Below are 21,342 nucleotides of genomic sequence, written 5' to 3'. Positions count from 1 at the left end.
TAGGTCATAAGATTGGACAGAATATTTAAAATGTATTAAAGATTAATAAAGCAAGCTAGAAATGTAAAATCAAATGGAAAAAAGTCTCGAGAGATATTTAAAAGAGAGCAGCTAACAATGTAAACATTGATCCAATAGGAAGTGAGTCTGGAGACTTAATATTGGAAATAAGTTGATGACAGATGAATTGAACAGGTATTTTGCATTAGTCCTTACTATGGAGGTTGCGAGCAACATTGCAAAAATAGCTAATACATCAGGAAATAAAAGGCAGCAAGTAACTCAGGAAATTTGCAATCACCAGGAACCTAGTAATGAGCAGATCACTGAAGCAGTGGGCTGACAAGTCCTCAGGTCCTGATTGACTTCATTGCAGTCTTAAAAGAAACAACAAGTGACGAAGTTGATATATTGAGTTTATTTATCCACAATTCCCTAGATTCCTTGAAACTACCAATAGACTTTTAAACAGTAAGTATAACTCCTTTCTTTAAAAACGAAGGGAGTCAGAAACCCGGAAACTTCAGGCCAATTCACTGAACATTTATCATAGGACTGCAGTTGGAAATTGTTATTAGAGAGGTTTTAGCAGGGTTATAACTGGTTCAGGATCATCATGTAGAATTAACTAAGGGTTTTGTAAAGGGGAAATCATGTTTAACCAATCTAATCAACTGGTTTCAAGAAGTAAATTGTGCTGTAGGTAAAGGGGAAACTGGTTGATTTATTGGTCTTACAGTTTATATAAATGACTTAAATTATGCAACAAGGGCCTATGGTTCCAAAATTTGCTGATGGCATGAAGATAGGCTGAGAAGAGGATATAAAGAGGCTATAAAGGGTCATGGATGGAAATAGTCATTTGATAGTACCCTATCTCAGTATTGCTACAAGACACATTCCATTTTACATTCATCCCAACAATTCAAAAGTCACCAATGCCACAACTACTACAAACAAAGAATAAATTAGATAAAAGCTATTTGTTGCTTCATTTCTCAGGGCAAATCCCAGACCAATCAGAGTCAACATTCCTTTTTTACTTTTAATAAAGCCTGACAGTTAAATGTAAATCATCATGAATGAATGCATTTGCCATGACGGCACCTCTATCAGTCACTTGCCAACCAATCAACATTCTCCACTTGAACTGGTGCTCGTGTGAACTGTTTTGATGAGTACAAGATGAACAATCAGTGATAAAATGTGTCCGTTTTCAAGCTGATGTTAAGTGAGTAGTCAAATATCTGACAAATCAAATACAACATAGAAAAGTATGAAATTGTTCATTTTGGCAAGAAGAATACAAAAGAAGCATATTATCTAAAAGGTGAGTAACTATAGACCTCTGGAGGTACAGAGAGACCTGGATGCGCTGTTTAATCTATCACCAAAGGTTAGCAGGCAGACACAGCAAGAAATTAGGAAAGCTAATGGATTGTTATCCTCTATTGAAAAAGGAAGTTGAATATAAATGTAAAGAGACTCTGCTTCAATTATACAAGGCATTGGTGAGGCCGCATCCAATGTAGTCTGTACAATATTGGTCTCCTCACTTAAGGAATGATGTAAATGCATTGAAAGTAGTTCAGAGATGATTTATCAGATTAATACCTGGAATGGGCAGATATTATTTTGAGGAAATGTTGGATAGGCTAGGCTTGTAAACATGAGTTCAGCAGAGCAAGAGAAACATAAAATCCTCACACTGAAGGTATTGGTTTTACTTAAGCTTGTCTTCAAGGGTTTTCTTCGTACAAATTCCAAATATACAATTTAGGACCAGGACATATGAACCACATATTTGAACAATGAATTAGGAGCAGAAATGAGCCATTCAGCCCCTCAAGGCTGTCCTGCCATTCAATTAAATTATGGTTGATCCATTTGTATTTAAAACTCCACATTCCCATCTACTCACAATAACTTTAGATTTTTGTTGGATAACAATTGTTAACCAAAATAGCTCAACTGGATGAAGATTTAACTGTCTCTAGTTTAGTCCTAGATATCAGCAGGAGACATTTATCAGTTTTATTTATGGACCAATTGGCATAATTCTGCTCTTGCAGCTTATGGTCTTACAAGCATATTCAAGGCTGAGATAGACAGATTTTTTTACTCAGCAAAGAAATCAAAGGTAATGGGGATAAAGCAGAAAAGTTGATTTGAGGATTATCAGACTAGCCGTGATCTCATTTATGGCCTACTTCTATGTCTTACAGTCATAATCAATTTACCTCCTCTCAAAAATATTCAATGACCCCACCTCTACTATCTTCTTGTAAATTGGAGAATTCCAAATTAACTCAGCCATATCACAGAATTTTTTTACCGCACCTCAAAAGAAAGCCACTCAGATTTTTAAGATAATAAACTGTGAAGCTGGATGAACACAGCAGGCCCAGCAGCATCTCAGGAGCACAAAAGCTGACATTTCGGGCCTAGACCCTTCATCACAGAGCTCTCTGATGAAGGGTCTGGGCCCGAAACGTCAGCTTTTGTGCTCCTGAGATGCTGCTGGGCCTGCTGTGTTCATCCAGCCTCACATTTTATTATCTTGGATTCTCCAGCATCTGCAGTTCCAATTATCACTCAGATTTTTGAGTCTGCTTTACCATTCAGTGAGATCACCACTGATCTGATTACTCCATATTCCTGTGTAAACTCAACCTTTCACCATCTTGTCATCAAGAATCTTCATCTCTCCACTGAAGATATTCAAAGACTCAGCTTCCACTGCCTTTTGGGTAAGAGTTTCAGACTACCAGTGAGAAAAGGTTTCTCCTCATTTTTCATGAGTGAGCAGTGCTTAATTTTAAACATTAATTCTAAGTTCCAGATTCTCCCCTCCTACAGAAGAAATATCCTCTCAACCTGCATCTTGTCAAAGCCGCTCAAGATCTCATGTTTTGGTATATGGCTACGATTATTTCTTTTCCTCTACAAATACTGCAAGAAATACTTTAAAATGTGACTGAATTTACTCACAGCTCAAACTCAAGGGATCTCACTACTTACAAATGGCTATTTCAAACTGTTCAATCAAGTAAAAACTGAAAGAACTGCGGATGCTGTAAACCAGGGACAATCAAGTGCACAATATAATGGAAATCCAAAAGCCCTATAAGGGCTTCACAAATCTGCAAAAATCGAAGCGATAATTTTAACTTCAAAAAGTTGTGGATTTGCGTTAGATTGGAGGTAACTGCACTAAACACCAGAAACCAATCTCAATCTCCTGCCAAAACTATTCACCTCCAGCTTTAATGGAGCAACTGAATTTTGAAACAGAGCTAACAGGAAGGCTATTGGAGTGAGTGACATAATTATATTCATGAAATAACTTGAAGTGAGAAAGATTTAGAATGTAGTGATAAGGCAAGAATGTATAAGGTTAATCCATTGTAAACTTTCTTATTATTTCTCATTTGAAATTCCTGAGCCTCAGAAATCCAAGCGGCTCAGCCAAAGTGAGGATCTGTATCAAGGAGATGAGCGCCTCTTCAATTACATCCTGAACTGTTTGCATGAATAATCCTGCCATCACTACCCATTTCCTACCCCCGGCCCACACACCATTCTTACTAACTGCTCTCTGCCTTCTTTATGATGCCTTCCAGGCTCTCCTTATCCATGGTCTCAGTTAATCATGAAACCTGTGATTAACCACTACCCTGAAGATTTGACATTACAAGCCCCCCACTTTGTGATAGTCATACACTTCCTTGCCCACCTACCGACATTTCCTCTGCCCCACTAGATGGGAGGCATTTCCCTGAATAGCACTCCCCACATCACCATGCCCTCCCCAACCCAGGAGTGTAAGCTTAACCTGTTCTACACTCTTTCTCTTCCAACTGGAATCTAAACCAGTCAATCAGGATGATTTCCAGCACGGAAAAGTTCGGTGACATTATGGGTATGCTGGGCAGACAGAGATCATAAATTCTGTGTTTCCTTACATCTTTCCAAATTTTCTAACTCATCTGATGCAGTGGGAGAAAAAATCCAGACCAAAGACCTGTGAAATAAATAGGACCCGAAAATAGTTTTATTGTTCAGCAAGATGTCTTGCTGTGCCAGGGAAACATGATATCAAGAGGAGCTTACCAAGAATTGGTTTGACAATGTATCATTATTTTTGTTTACTAATAGCTGGGAGGAGTTGGACTATTCTTTCAGGTCCCATAAGTAAATACTAGGTCTCCCAGTTCCCGCACTCCCTTCCCCCCACCACACATGATTGAATTGTTCGAGCCTATCCCCACTATTAACCTTCTGCCTCCCAATATCCTTCTCTCTGCAACCCCACTGCCCCCACATGCTGAAAACCAGCTACGTCTGACTTCTGAGGAAAGCAAGTGGCAGATTATCTAGCAAGGTGCAGATGAGGCAAGGTAAAACAGTCAAGGTATCAGTCTGGATTTGTCTCCAGAAAGGTCATGCAAGTTTGACACTCAAGCTAATCAGAGCTGCAATATTTAGTTTCTGTGGATAACCTTTTGTTATTTAAATAGCTGGGTTTCAGTGTGACACCAAACCCACCTAGTTTTCTATACATCACCACATTTTGTTAACTCCAGAATCAATCCAAGTAAGATCTCAACTGTTTCCAATTACAGTGAAAATAGTATAAAAAAAGCTTATTCACACCACTTGCAAACCTTAAACTTTATGATGCATACATTGTTGACAGAAAAATGTAAATATTCACAAATGTACATAAATTTCAATGACCTTTCTGTAGTTATGGCAGTCATAGACGGAAAGGTTGGAATGATATCAACTTTCATTTCATGCCAGTGAGTATTTACACTGGAACATATAGTGGTAGTTTATACCAATATTGTAACACTGACAGTTTCTTGTTGTAATTACTCTATACACAGTGGCCTTTTGACCAATTATGTTTAACGTCTGTGATATACAAATGGTTGCAGCTTTGCTGTTAGTAGTAGAGAGAACTCGAAAAAAAATCAGAAAAATTTCTTCCAACTTTCAATTTTACAAAAAGATGGGCAGAGCTAGGGATGTCAGAACAGTTAAAAGCAATAGCTCTGATCTTCCAATAACCTGATAGTTGTTATTTCAGCATAGGTAGGAATTGCACATGAGGCTCCTGTGGAATCCCTATCACAGCAGATGCTATGGGGATTGTTGAAAACTTTAAGATTCTGCTAAGCAACTTCTCCAGTCCTGTAACACTTTAAAAATGTACATTTAAATTGGAGGGTTCTTATGAAACCTAGTAAATAGCTACTCAAGAAAAATTAAACTATTAAATAAATATTTAAACTTCTAAGTTTAAGGAGACTCTTGTGTTACTCTAGAAAACAACATCCTTCCTTGAATGTGAGAAGGCCCAGGCTCAAGTCCAACCTGTTCCAGAGATGTATCATGATACCTCTCAACAGACATATTTAGTTTCTAAGTAATAATTCAACTAATTCTAGCTTACTTTGCACTCCCACGACTATACCTCTGCCAGATCTTGATTCACCACCCTCAGCTCCACACTTGAGCTTCCTTCCACCAGTGCTGGTCAGGTTCCCCAAGTTGCCCCATCACCACCATCCGCCCCACTCTGCACATGATCCACTTTTCCCACTGCTGGACATGCTCTCTACTTGCCTCGTTTTGCACCCAATTCCCCAAACTGGGATATGATAACTACCATCCTGTTGTGGTCCGCTGGGCCTGAATTCTTCCACTAACTTTGACCTAGTCTAAACATTATCACTTACCTGGCCCCATTGCAACCTTGCACCTGGCAACCAATACTTGCACACAACTGGCATCCTAATTACAATCAGCCTACTCCCTACCATTCTGACATACTACTCACTCTATGCACTACCCATCTCAAAACCCCCAGTACACTGGTACCATCACACCTGACAACCTCGCTGGAATCTTGGCATCCTACTTATTTGTAACTTTACCCTGAGGGCTGACATCCCATCTAGCTAACACCTAACCGACGTGACACCCTAACCAACTGCTATTCTACCTTCCTAGCACCCTAATCTCACACTTCTCTTACAGCAGCCAGACCTTTCTAAATTTCAGAAAATGGTGACTGCCAGCTGTGAAAAGGGGAATGATCTGCCTTCCCTTGACAATTCTGCACTGAGAAAGCACTGTCAGAATGGAATGTCAGCTCCTCATTTCTGAAGAAGCCCTAGTCAGAATCTACTCTTAGGAATGTGGACCTCCCTCCATTTGTGAAATAAAAAGGTGGGGAAGACTGGTAATGTGAGTGAAGAGCCATTGTTTTTAATCTGGAATTGGCTCTCAATCTAAACAGTTGGTTGCTGTAAAAACCTTGTAAAGGCATGATGTTTGACTGAGAGTGGAGGTGTGGCATGAATATTAACAAGAAAGTATTGCTTCATTCCATATCGTGAACTGAAAACCACATTCTAGCACACAGCTTGGATGCAATGGTTAATGCTAGGAGCAACAGCAACATGGAAACTGAAAGAACAAAGCTGGTACATTAATCATTGCACAGATTACCTCAACCAAGGTACAATTATTCGGACATCATTGAAGGGTGCCCCCACCAAAAAAAAAACATGCATTTCAATAGCCCTCCTCATAAAAAATGATTTATTAAGAAAAACATGCAGAATAGAGGATGCCAGATGGGAGTAGAATAAAAGTGTGGAGTGAGGCTACATGGAAATTGAAGACTCAGTCAAAGGGAACAAATCTTTTTCAGGAGGCCTAATAGGAGATGTCAAAGTGATGTTAACTAAAAGAGAATTCAGGCATTTCACATCTGAAGGATTGCTCTCCAATAGTACAGAAGGAATCAACAGAAAATAAGCAGTTTTATATCTGAAGAGAAAAGGCTGCTGCAAGTATGTTCTGCTATAGGAAACTGCTTATATTATTTGAAGTGAGGGTTTTGACTACAATGGCAAGTATCTTGAAGTCAAACATAGGGAACTGGTAAAGCAAGACAGAATGATGGAGAATACTTATAGCCTAACCTACTTGATAGAAAATCTAGCGGATTTTGAACAGCCCCCATTTTACATCTTACTCAATTTTACTTTCCATTACAGTCAGCAAAAATTCAGACCAGGTGGAATGTAAATTGAGCACCAATTTGCTGTCAGTGTCTCACATTTTATATTAAAATTAGTCACAGGGTTTAATGGGAGACAATGCAAACTCATGTGTCATGCAGTCAAGATCAACCGAGAAGTAGTGATGGAAGCTATCCAAACTTCCAATGAAAATAACCCAAGCCTTCAACCTTCTTGATCCCAGTGAAATCTGATGTCTTTCTTCCACAATTTCAACACGGGTAAATAAAAGCTTTCATCAAGAATCCAAAAATAAACAGACATCGAAGAACGAGGAAACTATTGTAAGAGACAGTCTATCATTATGGGCTTGAGGTTAGTTCTGTCCTCAAGACACAGGTTTAGTGCACAAATGGTTGATGATTTATCAACGATTCAAACTTGTGCAAAACCTATCCACAGATAATATACGTCAATACTGCTAACCAGATCTTATCTGAAGAGTAAAACTAATTATAGAATCATACATCCTAGAAATTGACCATTCAGCCCATCATATTTGTGCTGCCTCTTTGAAAAATGTGCTAGATTCTCAGCAGATAAGACTTCTTTTGCAACATTTCGCCCATAACACCAATAATTTTGCTCTACACAATGCCTTTAACACAGTAAAGAACCCAAGGCAGTTCCTAGAACTGCTTTCAAACAAAATTTGACACCACGAGACAAAAGGAAGCGAGGGGCAGTGCCCAACATTGATAAAGAGTTGGGATTAAAGGAATAGTTAAAAGGCAGATGAAGAGATCTTAAGTAGGGAATTCCGATATGTATGGCCTATGCAGCTGAATATACAGTTGGCAATGGTAGATCAGCAAATATTAGGGATACACAGGACAGAATTAAAGTGCAGGATATTAGCGGGTCAATGTAAGTTTAGTGATGTCGAGGGGCTACCTTTGTTATGACCTCAGCTGATGGACAAATCAGATCCCAGAATGAAATCTGGCTTGAGTGACCATATTGTGTTTGTTTTACTTAACATAGTAGTTTTTTTTTGCTAGAGCATAAGCATACCTGGCTGCAGATGTGGTTTTGCTTTACACAAAAGAAAGGAACAAAGTAAAACAAACCAAGCCAAGTTTCATCATCAAGTTTGAATTTGGTTACTTTATTAATTCCAGAATCAACAACAAATGTCAGTAATGGTGGCAATGAAGTTACTGAATTGTCATAAAAGTTCATTGATTCACAAAGAACTCTGCCAGCTTTACCTGCTCTGAGTTTACATGCAACTCCAGTGTTACAGCATGAAGGTTGACTCTTAGCTAATCTCTGAAATAGCATTTTATTGCAAAGCACTCAATTGTTAACACACCTTAAGGGCAATTAGGGGGATGAAAAATGTTGGCCTATCCAGCAATGTTCATATCTCAGAAACCAAAAAAAGAGATGCTTCCACCAAAGTTACACCAATAGCTTGGAAAAATAGGCTTTCCATTCCCATTTAGTTTAGTTTTCAACTGATGTCTTGCTGCTGATGAAAAAAAAATTGCCAGTAAATTCTAGTTACTTTCTCCTTGTCACCAATTCTCTCTCCACTTCCAGGGAGAGAAAACTATGCTCTGTGCATTAATTGTCAAATTTGAGGTGCGAGGTTTGTAGAATGGGCAGCAAATGCCTGGTTTTACTTAAAGCTGAAACATTTTAATCAGGATGAACCTATCTCCACCTATCTGGACTCCATTTTCTCCCCTTTGGTCTCCACCTATCTGGACTCCATTTTCTCCCCTTTGGTTCTCCACCTATCTGGACTCCATTTTCTCCCCTTTGGTTCTCCACCTATCTGGACTCCATTTTCTCCCCTTTAGTCTCCACCTATCTGGACTCCATTTTCTCCCCTTTGGTTCTCCACCTATCTGGACTCCATTTTCTCCCCATTGGTCTCCACCTATCTGGACTCCATTTTCTCCCCTTTGGTTCTCCACCTATCTGGACTCCATTTTCTCCCCTTTGGTTCTCCACCTATCTGGACTCCATTTTCTCCCCTTTGGTCTCCACCTATCTGGACTCCATTTTCTCCCCTTTGGTTCTCCACCTATCTGGACTCCATTTTCTCCCCATTGGTCTCCACCTATCTGGACTCCATTTTCTCCCCTTTGGTCCAGGAACTCCCCACCTACGTCCGTGACACCACCCACGCCCTCCACCTCCTCCAGGACTTCCAATTCCCTGGCCCCCAACACCTCATCTTCACCATGGACGTCCAGTCCCTATACACCTGCATTCCGCATGCAGATGGCCTCAAGGCCCTCTGCTTCTTCCTGTCCCGCAGGCCCGACCAGTCCCCCTCCACCGACACTCTCATCCGCCTAGCTGAACTCGTCCTCACCCTCAACAACTTCTATTTTGACTCCTCCCACTTCCTACAGACTAAGGGGGTGGCCATGGGCACCCGCATGGGCCCCAGCTATGCCTGCCTCTTTGCAGGTTACGTGGAACAGTCCCTCTTCCGCACCTACACAGGCCCCAAACCCCACCTCTTCCTCCGGTACATTGATGACTGTATCGGCGCCGCCTCTTGCTCCCCAGAGGAGCTCGAACAGTTCATCCACTTCACCAACACCTTCCACCCCAACCTTCAGTTCACCTGGGCCATCTCCAGCACATCCCTCACCTTCCTGGACCTCTCAGTCTCCATCTCAGGCAACCAGCTTGTAACTGATGTCCATTTCAAGCCCACCGACTCCCACAGCTACCTAGAATACACCTCCTCCCACCCACCCTCCTGCAAAAATTCCATCCCCTATTCCCAATTCCTCCGCCTCCGCCGCATCTGCTCCCACGATAAGACATTCCACTCCCACACATCCCAGATGTCCAAGTTCTTCAAGGACCGCAACTTTCCCCCCACAGTGGTCGAGAATGCCCTTGACCGCGTCTCCTGCATTTCCCGCAACACATCCCTCACACCCCGCCCCCGCCACAACCGCCCAAAGAGGATCCCCCTCGTTCTCACACACCACCCTACCAACCTCCGGATACAACGCATCATCCTCCGACACTTTCGCCATTTACAATCCGACCCCACCACCCAAGACATTTTTCCATCCCCACCCCTGTCTGCTTTCCAGAGAGACCACTCTCTCCGTGACTGCCTTGTTCACTCCACACTGCCCTCCAACCCCACCACACCCGGCACCTTCCCCTGCAACCGCAGGAAATGCTACACTTGCCCCCACACCTCCTCCCTCACCCCTATCCCAGGCCCCAAGAAGACTTTCCACATTAAGCAGAGGTTCACCTGCACATCTGCCAATGTGGTATACTGCATCCACTGTACCCGGTGTGGCTTCCTCTACATTGGGGAAACCAAGCGGAGGCTTGGAGACCGCTTTGCAGAACACCTCCGCTCAGTTCGCAACAAACAACTGCACCTCCCAGTCGCAAACCATTTCCACTCCCCCTCCCATTCTCCAGATGACGTGTCCGTCATGGGTTTCCTGCAGTGCCACAATGATGCCACCCGAAGGTTGCAGGAACAGCAACTCATATTCCGCCTGGGAACCCTGCAGCCTAATGGTATCAATGTGGACTTCACCAGTTTCAAAATCTCCCCTTCCCCAACTGCATCCCTAAACCAGCCCAGTTCATCGCCTCCCCCCACTGCACCACACAACCAGCCCAGCTCTTCCCCCCCACCCACTGCATCCCAAAACCAGTCCAACCTGTCTCTGCCTCCCTAACCGGTTCTTCCTCTCACCCATCCCTTCCTCCCACCCCAAGCCACACCCCCATCTACCTACTAACCTCATCCCACCTCCTTGACCTGTCCGTCTTCCCTGGACTGACCTATCCCCTCCCTACCTCCCCACCTATACTCTCTCCACCTATCTTCTTTTCTCTCCATCTTCGGTCCGCCTCCCCCTCTCTCCCTATTTATTCTAGTTCCCTCTCCCCATCTCCCTCTCTGATGAAGGGTCTAGGCCCGAAACGTCAGCTTTTGTGCTCCTGAGATGCTGCTTGGCCTGCTGTGTTCATCCAGCCTCACATTTTATTATCTTGGAATTCTCCAGCATCTGCAGTTCCCATTATCTCTGATACATTTTAATCAGGCATTTACTATCCATTCTACAGATCTCATACCTCAATCTCACATTTAAATTTGTTTCAGCTTTGAATATATGTGATGAAAATAGACTAACTTTGACCTTACTAGACTGTGAAAGATGTTTAAGGTGATATATTTTTTGTGTGTAAAAGTGAATCAATTATTGTGGAAAAAAAATCTATTCTTGTTGAATCCTTTTTGCGCGTATCAATTTTGAAACTGTCCAGGATATTAATATTTCTTGTGTGCATTGTGGCCTTATTGAATATTGAAGAAATTGTTTAACCTATGCAGTGAAAGTCTCAATGCCCCATACATCAACACAAATAGTGTTTAAAGTATTGCTTCTATGTGACTATATCAACTCATAAATGAATCAGTGAGAATGGAGACAAAAAGAATCCCCGAAAACCCAAAATAAAAAAGCCCTTGGTAAAATTGAGAGTCCTCAAACAAAAAGTATTTTGATATTGAAAAAGTGGTGCTTATAATTCAAAATAAAAGATGTATGAGGTTACACAGGAACAACTATGAAATGTTTTAGTGTATTGAATCACTATTCCTTTAGCACAAAAACTGCTCCTTCGTTCTTTTGCAGAAGTCTTCTCTGCACTGTGAGCACTGCCTGTCATATTAGAGATGTGCTCTGATGTTTATTATGCAAATGAAAATGGCACAGTCCATGCAATTCAACTCCGCTCAATCTCTACTGTTTAAAATTATGGTGCTCAAGGCACTAGAGTTGAAGGTGTAGTGCTATCTTGGCTACCTTACAGCCTATAGGAAACAACATAAAGCTTAACAATTTCAGAGCATGAACACCTCTTTTCATCTCTATTACCTACCCACACAATCCCAGATCCTGTCATGAAATAAGTTATTACTGCACAGCCAGCTGATTTTCAACTCGTCATAGTTCCCATTCCCAAAGGGAAAAATCCAGACGCACCAGTATGAAACCAGAACAAGATCTACTCATTTTGATCTAGTTTGATTTGAATTTGTCCTGGACACAACTATAACAATGGTCATTCTGTTGCTCTAAAATCTGGTACCTGCAATTTTCATGAGTTTTCAAAACAGACTTCGATTACGCCACACTACATTCCATTCTGCCTCTCTGCATTATTCTTTCCAGCGTTGTTTATCATTTTTTTTTAATTTTTAGGCTGCTCCTGCTCCACACCAAACTCTAGTCTTTCGTCCTTTTACTGTAGCAATAAACTCTAAATGGAAACATATCGTGTTCATTGTTTTTTCATATTATCACAGAATGCAGAGTTGTGGAATCATATACAAGCGGCAATGCATGTTTCCATTCATAAAGGGGAAGGTGCCAGAACGTGACGACTTTACCTGCAACCAAATCCATCTGTTTTGGAGTCCCAGGTAAGAAAAAAATAGTAATATTTTGGTGTGCCTTGCTGGACTGGAGCAAATATGGAAAAAGGTTTTCTATCACTGCTCAGCAGGGGTCCAGCGGAAAGACTGCAAAGGGTTAGACATGATCCCCAGCTTTCCCATCCTGATAGGATCATGCCGTGCTCAGACACAGACCTTGGGCAGAATAAACCAGGGAGAAAGGGATAAACACTGTTGAGTCGGAGTACAGTGATGCCTATGGCCTGCACAGCAGAACCGGCTAGGTCAAAAGGGCACTGAAGGTCAACAGTGCAAACACGGTAAGTGCTCAATCCGTTCACTGCATTCTGCTGTTGTGTATGTTCACAGAACTAAGATGAATTTGTCGAGTAACCCACAATTTGTCTTTGTTGATAGAAGCGCAGACAACACAAGGGGAAGATATTAAGGAAATACCTGGAGAGCATGATGGACAGGGCTTCCCTGTGGTTCAAAGCTCATGGGTTAGACTCCAACTTGCAGCCTCCACCAGCAGTAGACATATCTGACTTGGAGCAATAGTAATGTCCCTGCAGATGAAATCCCATGACATCCCAAGCACTTGTACAGAAGTGGCTGACTCTAGTTACAGGAAACCACCACAGCAACAAAGCAGAATGGGCCAGCCATAGGACCTCAACTGCCACCTCAGGAGCAATTCCTCAACAACATGTGCTGTCAATTTCTTTGATACTAGAGACATTAATTGCCACTTTGATTCCTTTTCAAGTCTACATGAAGAAACAAGAGAATAATGAATTTTTTTGTCTACCATAGCATGGGCCCCAAAAAACTGCTCCCATCAATGCAGGTAGCTGACAGTTCTGCACACCCAGTGACTGGTATTGACCATTCTGGTGCCTGAGTGAAGACCTTTGTACATCCATGGATAGGAATAGTAACTATTCCCTCTTCGCACCAGATAGTGATTTTACCTGCAAAGGCTCGAATCTCAATGCATCTTCTCTCTTACAATCTATCTTCTTGCACTTGCCTGGGTGAGTACAGCTCCAACAACAGGCAAGAAGCTTGATACCATCCTGGATGAAGCAGCCACCTTGACTGGCGTCACATCCACAAACATTCAGTCACTCCACTACTGACACTCAGTTGTAGCAGTATGTACCATCTAAAAGATATACTTCAGAAGTTTACCTAAGTTCATTCTTAGACAGTACCTTCTAAACTCCAAAGCACTTCTGTCTAGAAGGATCAGAGCAGTAGTTACATGGAAACATCATAAACGCAAATTCTCCTCCAAGCCACTCACCATTCAACTTGGAAATATATGGCTTGTTCCTTCACTGTCGCTGGGTCAAAATTCTGGAGTTCTCTCCCTAATAGCACTATTGGTCTACCTAAAGCACATGGAACGCAGCATTTCAAGAAACCACAGTAATGGCTGCAGTGTTTAATTTAAATTGGGCTCACTTGTTTTCTCTCTGGTCTCTGTCTGTGTCCCTATTACCATTAATTGACCAAATAATCTGCAATTCAAAAGATTAACAGTCTCCAACAAAGATAGATGCTGCAATTCCTTGTCCAAAGGACCAGGACTGCATCCATGAACAATCCAAACATCCATTTCTTGTACAAAGGAAAAAATTTATATCAAAAATTTGAATTAAGTTTCAAAAAAATCCACTGAATTCGAAGAAATTTCAGTTCTGATAAACACTAGAAGCATTACCTCTTTCCTCCCCGCAGATACTGTTATATCTGCTGAGTTTCTCCAGCAACTTGTGTTGTTGTTTCAGATCTCTAGCATCTGATTTGTGCTATAGGTTGTATGAGATAAACCTCCCACTGAACCCTCAGAATTAGATTCTTGACACTACAACCACAAATACATAAATAATATAATGCATGAGAGTTCCAAATGAAATGCTGCTTTGAAATTTAATAATTGCTCTGATAAAGCCAAGTTGTCAGGGTTGAGCACTTGAAATTCCCAAGATATCACCAGATAAACTTCCAAAGTAATGAAATGATAATTGGAACAGACAGAAGTAGCTACTGTCCTCCTGGTGCAATTTTGCTGGATAGTTAAAAACAAAATGTTTGTAACTTGATGGATCTAGTTCTTTTCCAAGTCTTAAGACCCCAGCAGGACCACACAATTTCTGGACACTTTACAGTACTTAAATGTTTGTTTTACTGGTAGATAATACACCTTGTCCTTCTAGAACAATAAATCTTCTCACTGAAAGCAGCTCGAATTTTGTTGCTCTGTACCCAACTGATTAAAATGAAATGATTTACCTTGAAGGCTCATTAATTGAAGTTTAAATACCATAAGTTGTAGAAACTGACAAAATTAATTTGATCTTCAAAACAAAAAAGCATGATGGTGAGCAAAGTTCAATCCTTCAAGTAACAGGAAATTTATAAATTTCAATGAATAATAGAAGCAAAACATCACAAACGTAGCAGCACATATCATTGAGCTGGCGCTTGAACAGTGTGGTTACACAGAGTTTACCCTACCATGAGGCACTCACACCTGACAAAACATTGGCACAACTGTTCGATAATCACCAGCAGATGTACAAGGTACACAGCTCTGCTGCTCCTTCAAGGTTTAAGAGGATGTGTCTTCATTTTATATATTCTGAATTTGCATTAGTCATAAAAATACATAAACTACTGAGAAACATCGAAAATAAAAAAAGTGTATATGTCACTAACATAGCAAGAGAAGCACATAAATCTGTATGAGACGATAATTTCTGAAAACGTTTACCATAACTGCGTATGCATTGATAAAGGTTTGAAGGAAAGTGGCACTCTTCTAAAAAGGATCATTGGGTTAAGCCAATCTATAATAGACATTCCAAAAGAATGTCAATGAAACAATAATGACTCAATCCAATAGCCTGCCCAGAAATAGTAGGATAGCCAATACTGTACATGACCTGTGCCTAAAGTCCACATCATCTTGAAGCTGCAGTACAAAAAAGTACTACATATAAAAATATACTGTATCGATATATGGAAGAGGAAAATGCTACACTGTTCTAACTATGTCACCCTTTTGTAGAAATCCCATGGTTTTATTCATCACAGTAATTGTACACCTGTAAAAATTCTTCTGGTATTTAATTTTAAACTATATAAAGATTCCACTGTACATCTCCGAGGATATCAGGGAATTCTGTCAGATGATAACCATCAGTCAGTCAACAAATCAAAAAAACTAAAAATTGATCAATGGTCTCTTTTGTTGATTGTGACACTTTGCTGTCCACAAATTAATTGCTGCATTTTCCTATTTAAAAGTAACTACACTTGAAACTTCGACTATGAAGTGCTCTTGAATATCTTGAAAATGTGAAAACCATTATGTAATTTACTTAAAAAAAATTCTATAAACTTTCTTGTCATCAGGGGTGATGGTTGCTAATGTTTGACAAAATTAAAGCACTCAAAGGTGATAGTATTTCGCTCTACCCTGATAATGTATTTCAGCTCTAATTTTAGCACACACAATGGCACGACAGTGACATTCTACCATTTCAAACTACCAGTTACCAGTCATGGCCTTTTGAAAACAGTCAACTTCTGTGCTGTTGTACTGCCTTACAGAAAAATGAGTTGTGAATGTGTAAACTCACTTCAGACACTAACAAAAGTTGATGGAAATGCAAGATCGTGCTCAAAGTACGATTTTGTTTGTGACTGACATGTAGGAACAACAGAATGCAAGTCTCAATCAGTCAGAGATGAGCTCAAGTCCCAGGGATAACTGTGATTTATATGTCCTCATAGACAAAGCAGTAAATAGTTTGCTTCTATTCTAATATGATAGATAATTTAGTGTACGGAATAAAGAACAATATTTACTGTGCAAAAAGAATCTGCAATTTCATTAGAGATAACAAGGTGCAGAGCTGGATGAACACAGCAGGTCAAGCAGCATCAAAGGAGCAGGAAGGCTGACATATCAGGCCAAGACCCTTCTTCAGAAATGGGGGAGCGGAAGGGGGATCTGAAATAAAAAGGGAGAGAGGGGGAGGCGGATAGCAGATGGATAGAGGAGAAGATAGGTGGAGAGGACATAGACCGGTCAAAGAGGCGGGGATAGAGCCAGTAAAGGTGAATGTAGGTGGGGAGGTAGGGAGGAGATAGGTCAGTCCAGGGAGGACGGACAGGTCAAGGGGGCGGGATGAGGCTAGTAGGTAAGAGATGGGGGTGGGGCTTGAGGTGAGAGGAGGGGATAGGTGGGAGGACAGACAGGTTAGGGAAGCAGGGACGAGCTGGGCTGGTTTTGGGATGCAGTAGGGGGAGGAGAGAATTGGAAGCTTGTGAAGTCCACATTGATATCATTCGGCTGCAGGGTTCCCAAGCGGAATATAAGTTGCTGTTCCTGCAACCTTCGGGTAGCATCATTGTCGCAGTGTAGGAGGCCTTGGATGGACATGTCGTCTGCACAATGGGAGAGAGAAGTGAAATGGTTCGCGACTGGGAGGTGCAGTTGTTTAGCACGAACTGAGCATAGGTGTTCTGCAAAGCAGTCCCCAAGCCTCTGCTTAGGTTCCCCCATGTAGAGGAGGCCACAATGGGAACAGCGGATGCAGTATACAACATTAGCAGATGTGCAGGTGAACATCTGCTTGATGTGGAAGGTCTTTTTGGGACCTGGAATTGGGGTGAGGGGGGAGGTGTAGGGGCAGGTGTAGCACTTCCTGCAGTTGCAGGGAAAAGTGTCGGGCTTTCTAGGGCTGGAGGGGAGTGTGGAGCGGACAAGGGAATCCCAGAGTGAGTGGTCCCTCCGGAATGCAGATAAGAGTGGGGAGGGAAAATTGTCTTTGGTGGTGGGGTCGGATTGCAGATGGCAGAAGTGTTGGAAGATGATGCGTTGGATCCAGAGGTTGGTGGGGTGGTATGTGAGAACAAGGGGGATTCTGTGTTGGTCTTTATTGTGGGGGCATGGTGTGAGGGATGAGTTGCGGGAAGTGCGGAGACACGGCCGAGGGCATTCTCGATCACTGAGGGGGTGAAGTTGTGGTCCTGGAAAAACAAAGACATCTGAGATGTACAGGAGTGTAATGCCTCATCCTGGGAGCAGATGCGGTGGAGGCAAAGGAATTGGGAATAGCATTTTTGCAGGAAGGTGGGTGGGAGGAGGTATACTGTAGGTAGCTGTGGGAGTCCTTGGGCTTGAAATGGCTCTCGGTTTCTAGGTGATTGCTGGAGATGGAGACAGAGAGGTCCAGGAAGGAGAGGGAGGTATTAGAGATGGTCCAGGTGAACTTAAGGTTGGGGTGGAAGGTGTTGGTGAAGTGGATGAACTGTTCGAGGTCCTCATGGGAGCACGAGGTGGCACCGATGCAGTCATCAGTGTAACCAAGGAAGAGGTGGGGTTTAGGGCCAGTGTAGGTGCGGAACAGGGATTGTTCCACGTAGCCTACCTAGAGGCAGGCATAGCTTGGGCCCGTGCGGGTACCCATGGCCACCCCCTGTGTCTGTAGGAAATGGGACGAATTAAAAGAGAAGTTGTTGAGGGTGAGGATGAGTTCTGCTAGGCAGATGAGGGTGTCAGAGGAGGGGGACTGGTCAGGTCTGCGGGTCAGGAAGAAGCGGCAGGCCTTTAGGCCATCTGTGTGGAGAATGCTGGTGTATAGGGGCCGGACGTCCATGGTAAAGATGAGGTGTTGGAGGACCGGAAGCTCTGGAGGAGGTGGAGGGCATGGGTGGTGTCACAGACATAGGTAGGGAGTTCCTGGACCAAGGGGGAGAAAATGGAGTCCAGATAGGTGGAGATAAGTTCGGCGGGGCAGGAGCAGGCGGAGACAATGGGTCTACCAGGGCAGTCAGGTTTGCAGATTTTGGGAAGGAGGTAGAAGCAGGAGGTGCAGGGTTGAGGAACAATGAGGTTGGAGGCTGTGGGTGGGAGGTTACCTGTAGTGCTGAGGTTGTGGATGGTTTCGGAGATGACGGTTTGGTGTTCGAGGGTGGTGCTGTGATCAAGGGGTTGGTAGGAGGAGGTGTCAGAGAGTTGGCATCCGGCCTTGGCGATGCAGAGGTCAGTACGCCAGATTACAACTGCGCCTTCCTTGTCCATGGGTTTTATGGTGAGGTTGGGATTGGAGCGGAGGGCTGCACATTCTGCGTGGGAGAAGTTGGAGTGGGTGAGGGCAGTGCAGAGGTTGAGGCGATTGATGTCATGACGGCAGTTGGACTTGAAGAGGTCGAGAGAGGGTTGGAGGCCTTGGGGTGTTGTCCAAGAGGAGGGCGTGCGTTGGAGGCAGGAGAAGGGATCAGTAGAGGGAGGGTTTGGCTCACAATTAAAGTAGTAAGTGCAGAGGCGGAGGCAGCGGAAAAACTGATCCATGTCCAAATGTGACAGGCATTCACTGACGTCTGGGTGGAAGGGACAGAGATGAGCTCTTCACTGACGATCGACCGTTCGTCCTCAGTAAGGGGGAGGTCTTGGCGGATGGTGAATGCTCGGCACGGCTGGGTGCTGCTGTCTCCTCTGGAGCTGCTGGCTGTGGAGGCAGTGAGCGGAGTGACGTTGGCGTTGGCCATGGGCCCACTGCAATTTCATTAGTTTTTTTTAAATTTTGTTGTGTTTATTTTATTAATGAAAACATTTTTATTTTTATTTACCTTGGAATGTGCAAATTTCTAGCTTTGAAAACAGATAATGTCATGCAAGATTAAAAGAAAACTTCACTCCATAGTTATTGCTCATTTAAAGAGCAGCTACATTAATCTAACTTAAAAACAAAACACTTTAAAATCCATGAGCTAAGTTAGGAAAGGGTGGAATCTTCAGACAGGACATCAGCTTTTACAACTGTATCAGTAACATTCCATACATCAAGATTGGATTTCCCAAACATTAATAAATGTTAGAGTATCTTCTAGTAGACATAAGTGGTTCTGAGGTATGTCTGATTTCACTCAATAATACCTGAAAAGCCCTTCCAGAAAGGAAACATCAATAGGTTCCCACACTTTAAGACTGCCTCAATCGCTATTAACAGTTTATTCACCATTTCTCATTCACAAAGAACACATTGCTTCAAATATGAAGCAGCAGGTTTTAACTGACCATAACCAACATTCGCAGCTGATGAAGACAAAAGGCTTTATTATGGGTGCAGTAAAGTTATCAATCTTTTAACACTAACATTCTAAAAGGGGTCTATTCCTGGATGTCTGTGACATGCATCTGAAACAAGGGATGAAACTGTTACCTATTAAACAGTTTAATGGTTATGACGTGATAGCGTTAAGGGATACATGAATGGAGTGGTTCTAGAGCTGCATTTGTGTTCAGGAGAGCTTCGTATCTGTGTTGTGAGTAATCTTTGACTGCCTTTTTTTAAAAGTCAGAAAGCAGTCTTTCCATTCATTTTATTTTTGAGACTGTTCTCCCAACTTGATAGAACTTAAAATTATAAGCAGAAAGAAAGTGGATCTGCCTTCTGGCTGTTAAATTTATCTTTGTACTTATATCTAATGCAACAATGGGTTACGTTAGCTCACGTCATAAGAACTAGATGGGGGAAGTATGATATTTAAAGACTTAACAGATGTTCATAAAGCTTCACATGTATCCAAAACATACAGCTGCAGGCACAAGAGTGTCTGGGCTAATATTTGTTTGCGAAGAGTAGCACATTTTCACGAGCATTCAAGAGGCTCCCGTTAAGATGTAATCTAAGATCATAAGATTCTAATATCACATGCCGTGAAACAGTGATGACCCCATAAGCATATCTGTTAAAGCTATAGCAGATACTATTTGAGAGAGATACAACATCCAAGGCAGCATAGGATGAGGTTAAATTCAGGCTATTTTCTTTCATTTATCTGTTAATATCCCCACATCCCTCCCCACACAATATTCACATTTCTCTCACAAAAATGAGTTTCTAACATTCCAGTCAACAGCTATGTCCTTAATTCCTTGCTCAATAAGTAAATACTGCTGGAATTGTACCTAATTAAATCAAAAAGGAGGCACCTTCAAAGTTCCAGTACGTCCCCTGTCCTGGAAATATGAACTTTTAGCTAGAGGAAGAGGTCTTTTTGCCCAATGTGTTGGCTTTTTCAAAGAGCAGTCACATCCTTGATGTTGATTCTAAGATCATCTTCAAGTACTGTCCAACTTACTTACGAAATTTTCCATAGAGAATCCGAATCCTTTCAATGCTGTAACTTCTCTCTGACATTCTTTTCATCTTCCCTAGACTTTTGCTAATGATTTCTGAATCCGTAGGAATTTTCTTAATTCCACTGAGTGTTTTGTTTATAAGTGAGATGCAGGGCGCCATGGTACTAAGCATCATTTCTCTCACAATCTTCTGCTCATAACCTCATTAATTATGTCACCAAGTTCTGGGGTGCTTTTATCAGCATGTCACCCAGACAGAGAGATATAAGTACTCATCACAGCCAGGACCTTCCAGCATTCATGCTGCTTTTATATTTAACATCCTGCAGCACACCATTTTGGTGCATCCAAAACATTAACACAGCTCTCTCTCCTCAGATGCTGCCCTGACCTACTAGGTGTCTCAAGAAATTTCTGTTTTTGTTTGCATAGTACAATTTCTTTCAAGTTGAGCACTCAAACAGCAACCACATAATGGATGGTGCAATTTATTTAAACCAGACTCTCACTTAAACTCACACCGTTGCCATTCCCACAGCTGGCAATTGACAGCCAAATTTATTTCCATGCCAATTAACTGTGAATCTCGAGATTGATGACTGTTTCTCCTTGTAGTTGAGTTCCAGGCGCCAGCGGCCTGGTTTCGATTCACCCTCAGGAGACTT

General features: G+C 42.2%; 1 protein-coding gene across 3 annotated transcripts in view; it reads right to left on the bottom strand.

The window, feature by feature from the left end:
- Nucleotides 1-21,342, bottom strand: part of cfap299 (cilia and flagella associated protein 299) — a 536,770-nt gene that overhangs the window by 374,583 nt on the left and 140,845 nt on the right. The gene's annotated exons all lie outside the window — the stretch shown is intronic.

Source organism: Stegostoma tigrinum, chromosome 1, assembly GCF_030684315.1.
Source record: "Stegostoma tigrinum isolate sSteTig4 chromosome 1, sSteTig4.hap1, whole genome shotgun sequence".
In the NCBI taxonomy this organism is placed as follows: domain Eukaryota; kingdom Metazoa; phylum Chordata; class Chondrichthyes; order Orectolobiformes; family Stegostomatidae; genus Stegostoma; species Stegostoma tigrinum.
The sequence above is the reverse complement of the archived record's forward strand: the minus strand, read 5'-3'. Positions and strand labels throughout refer to the sequence as shown.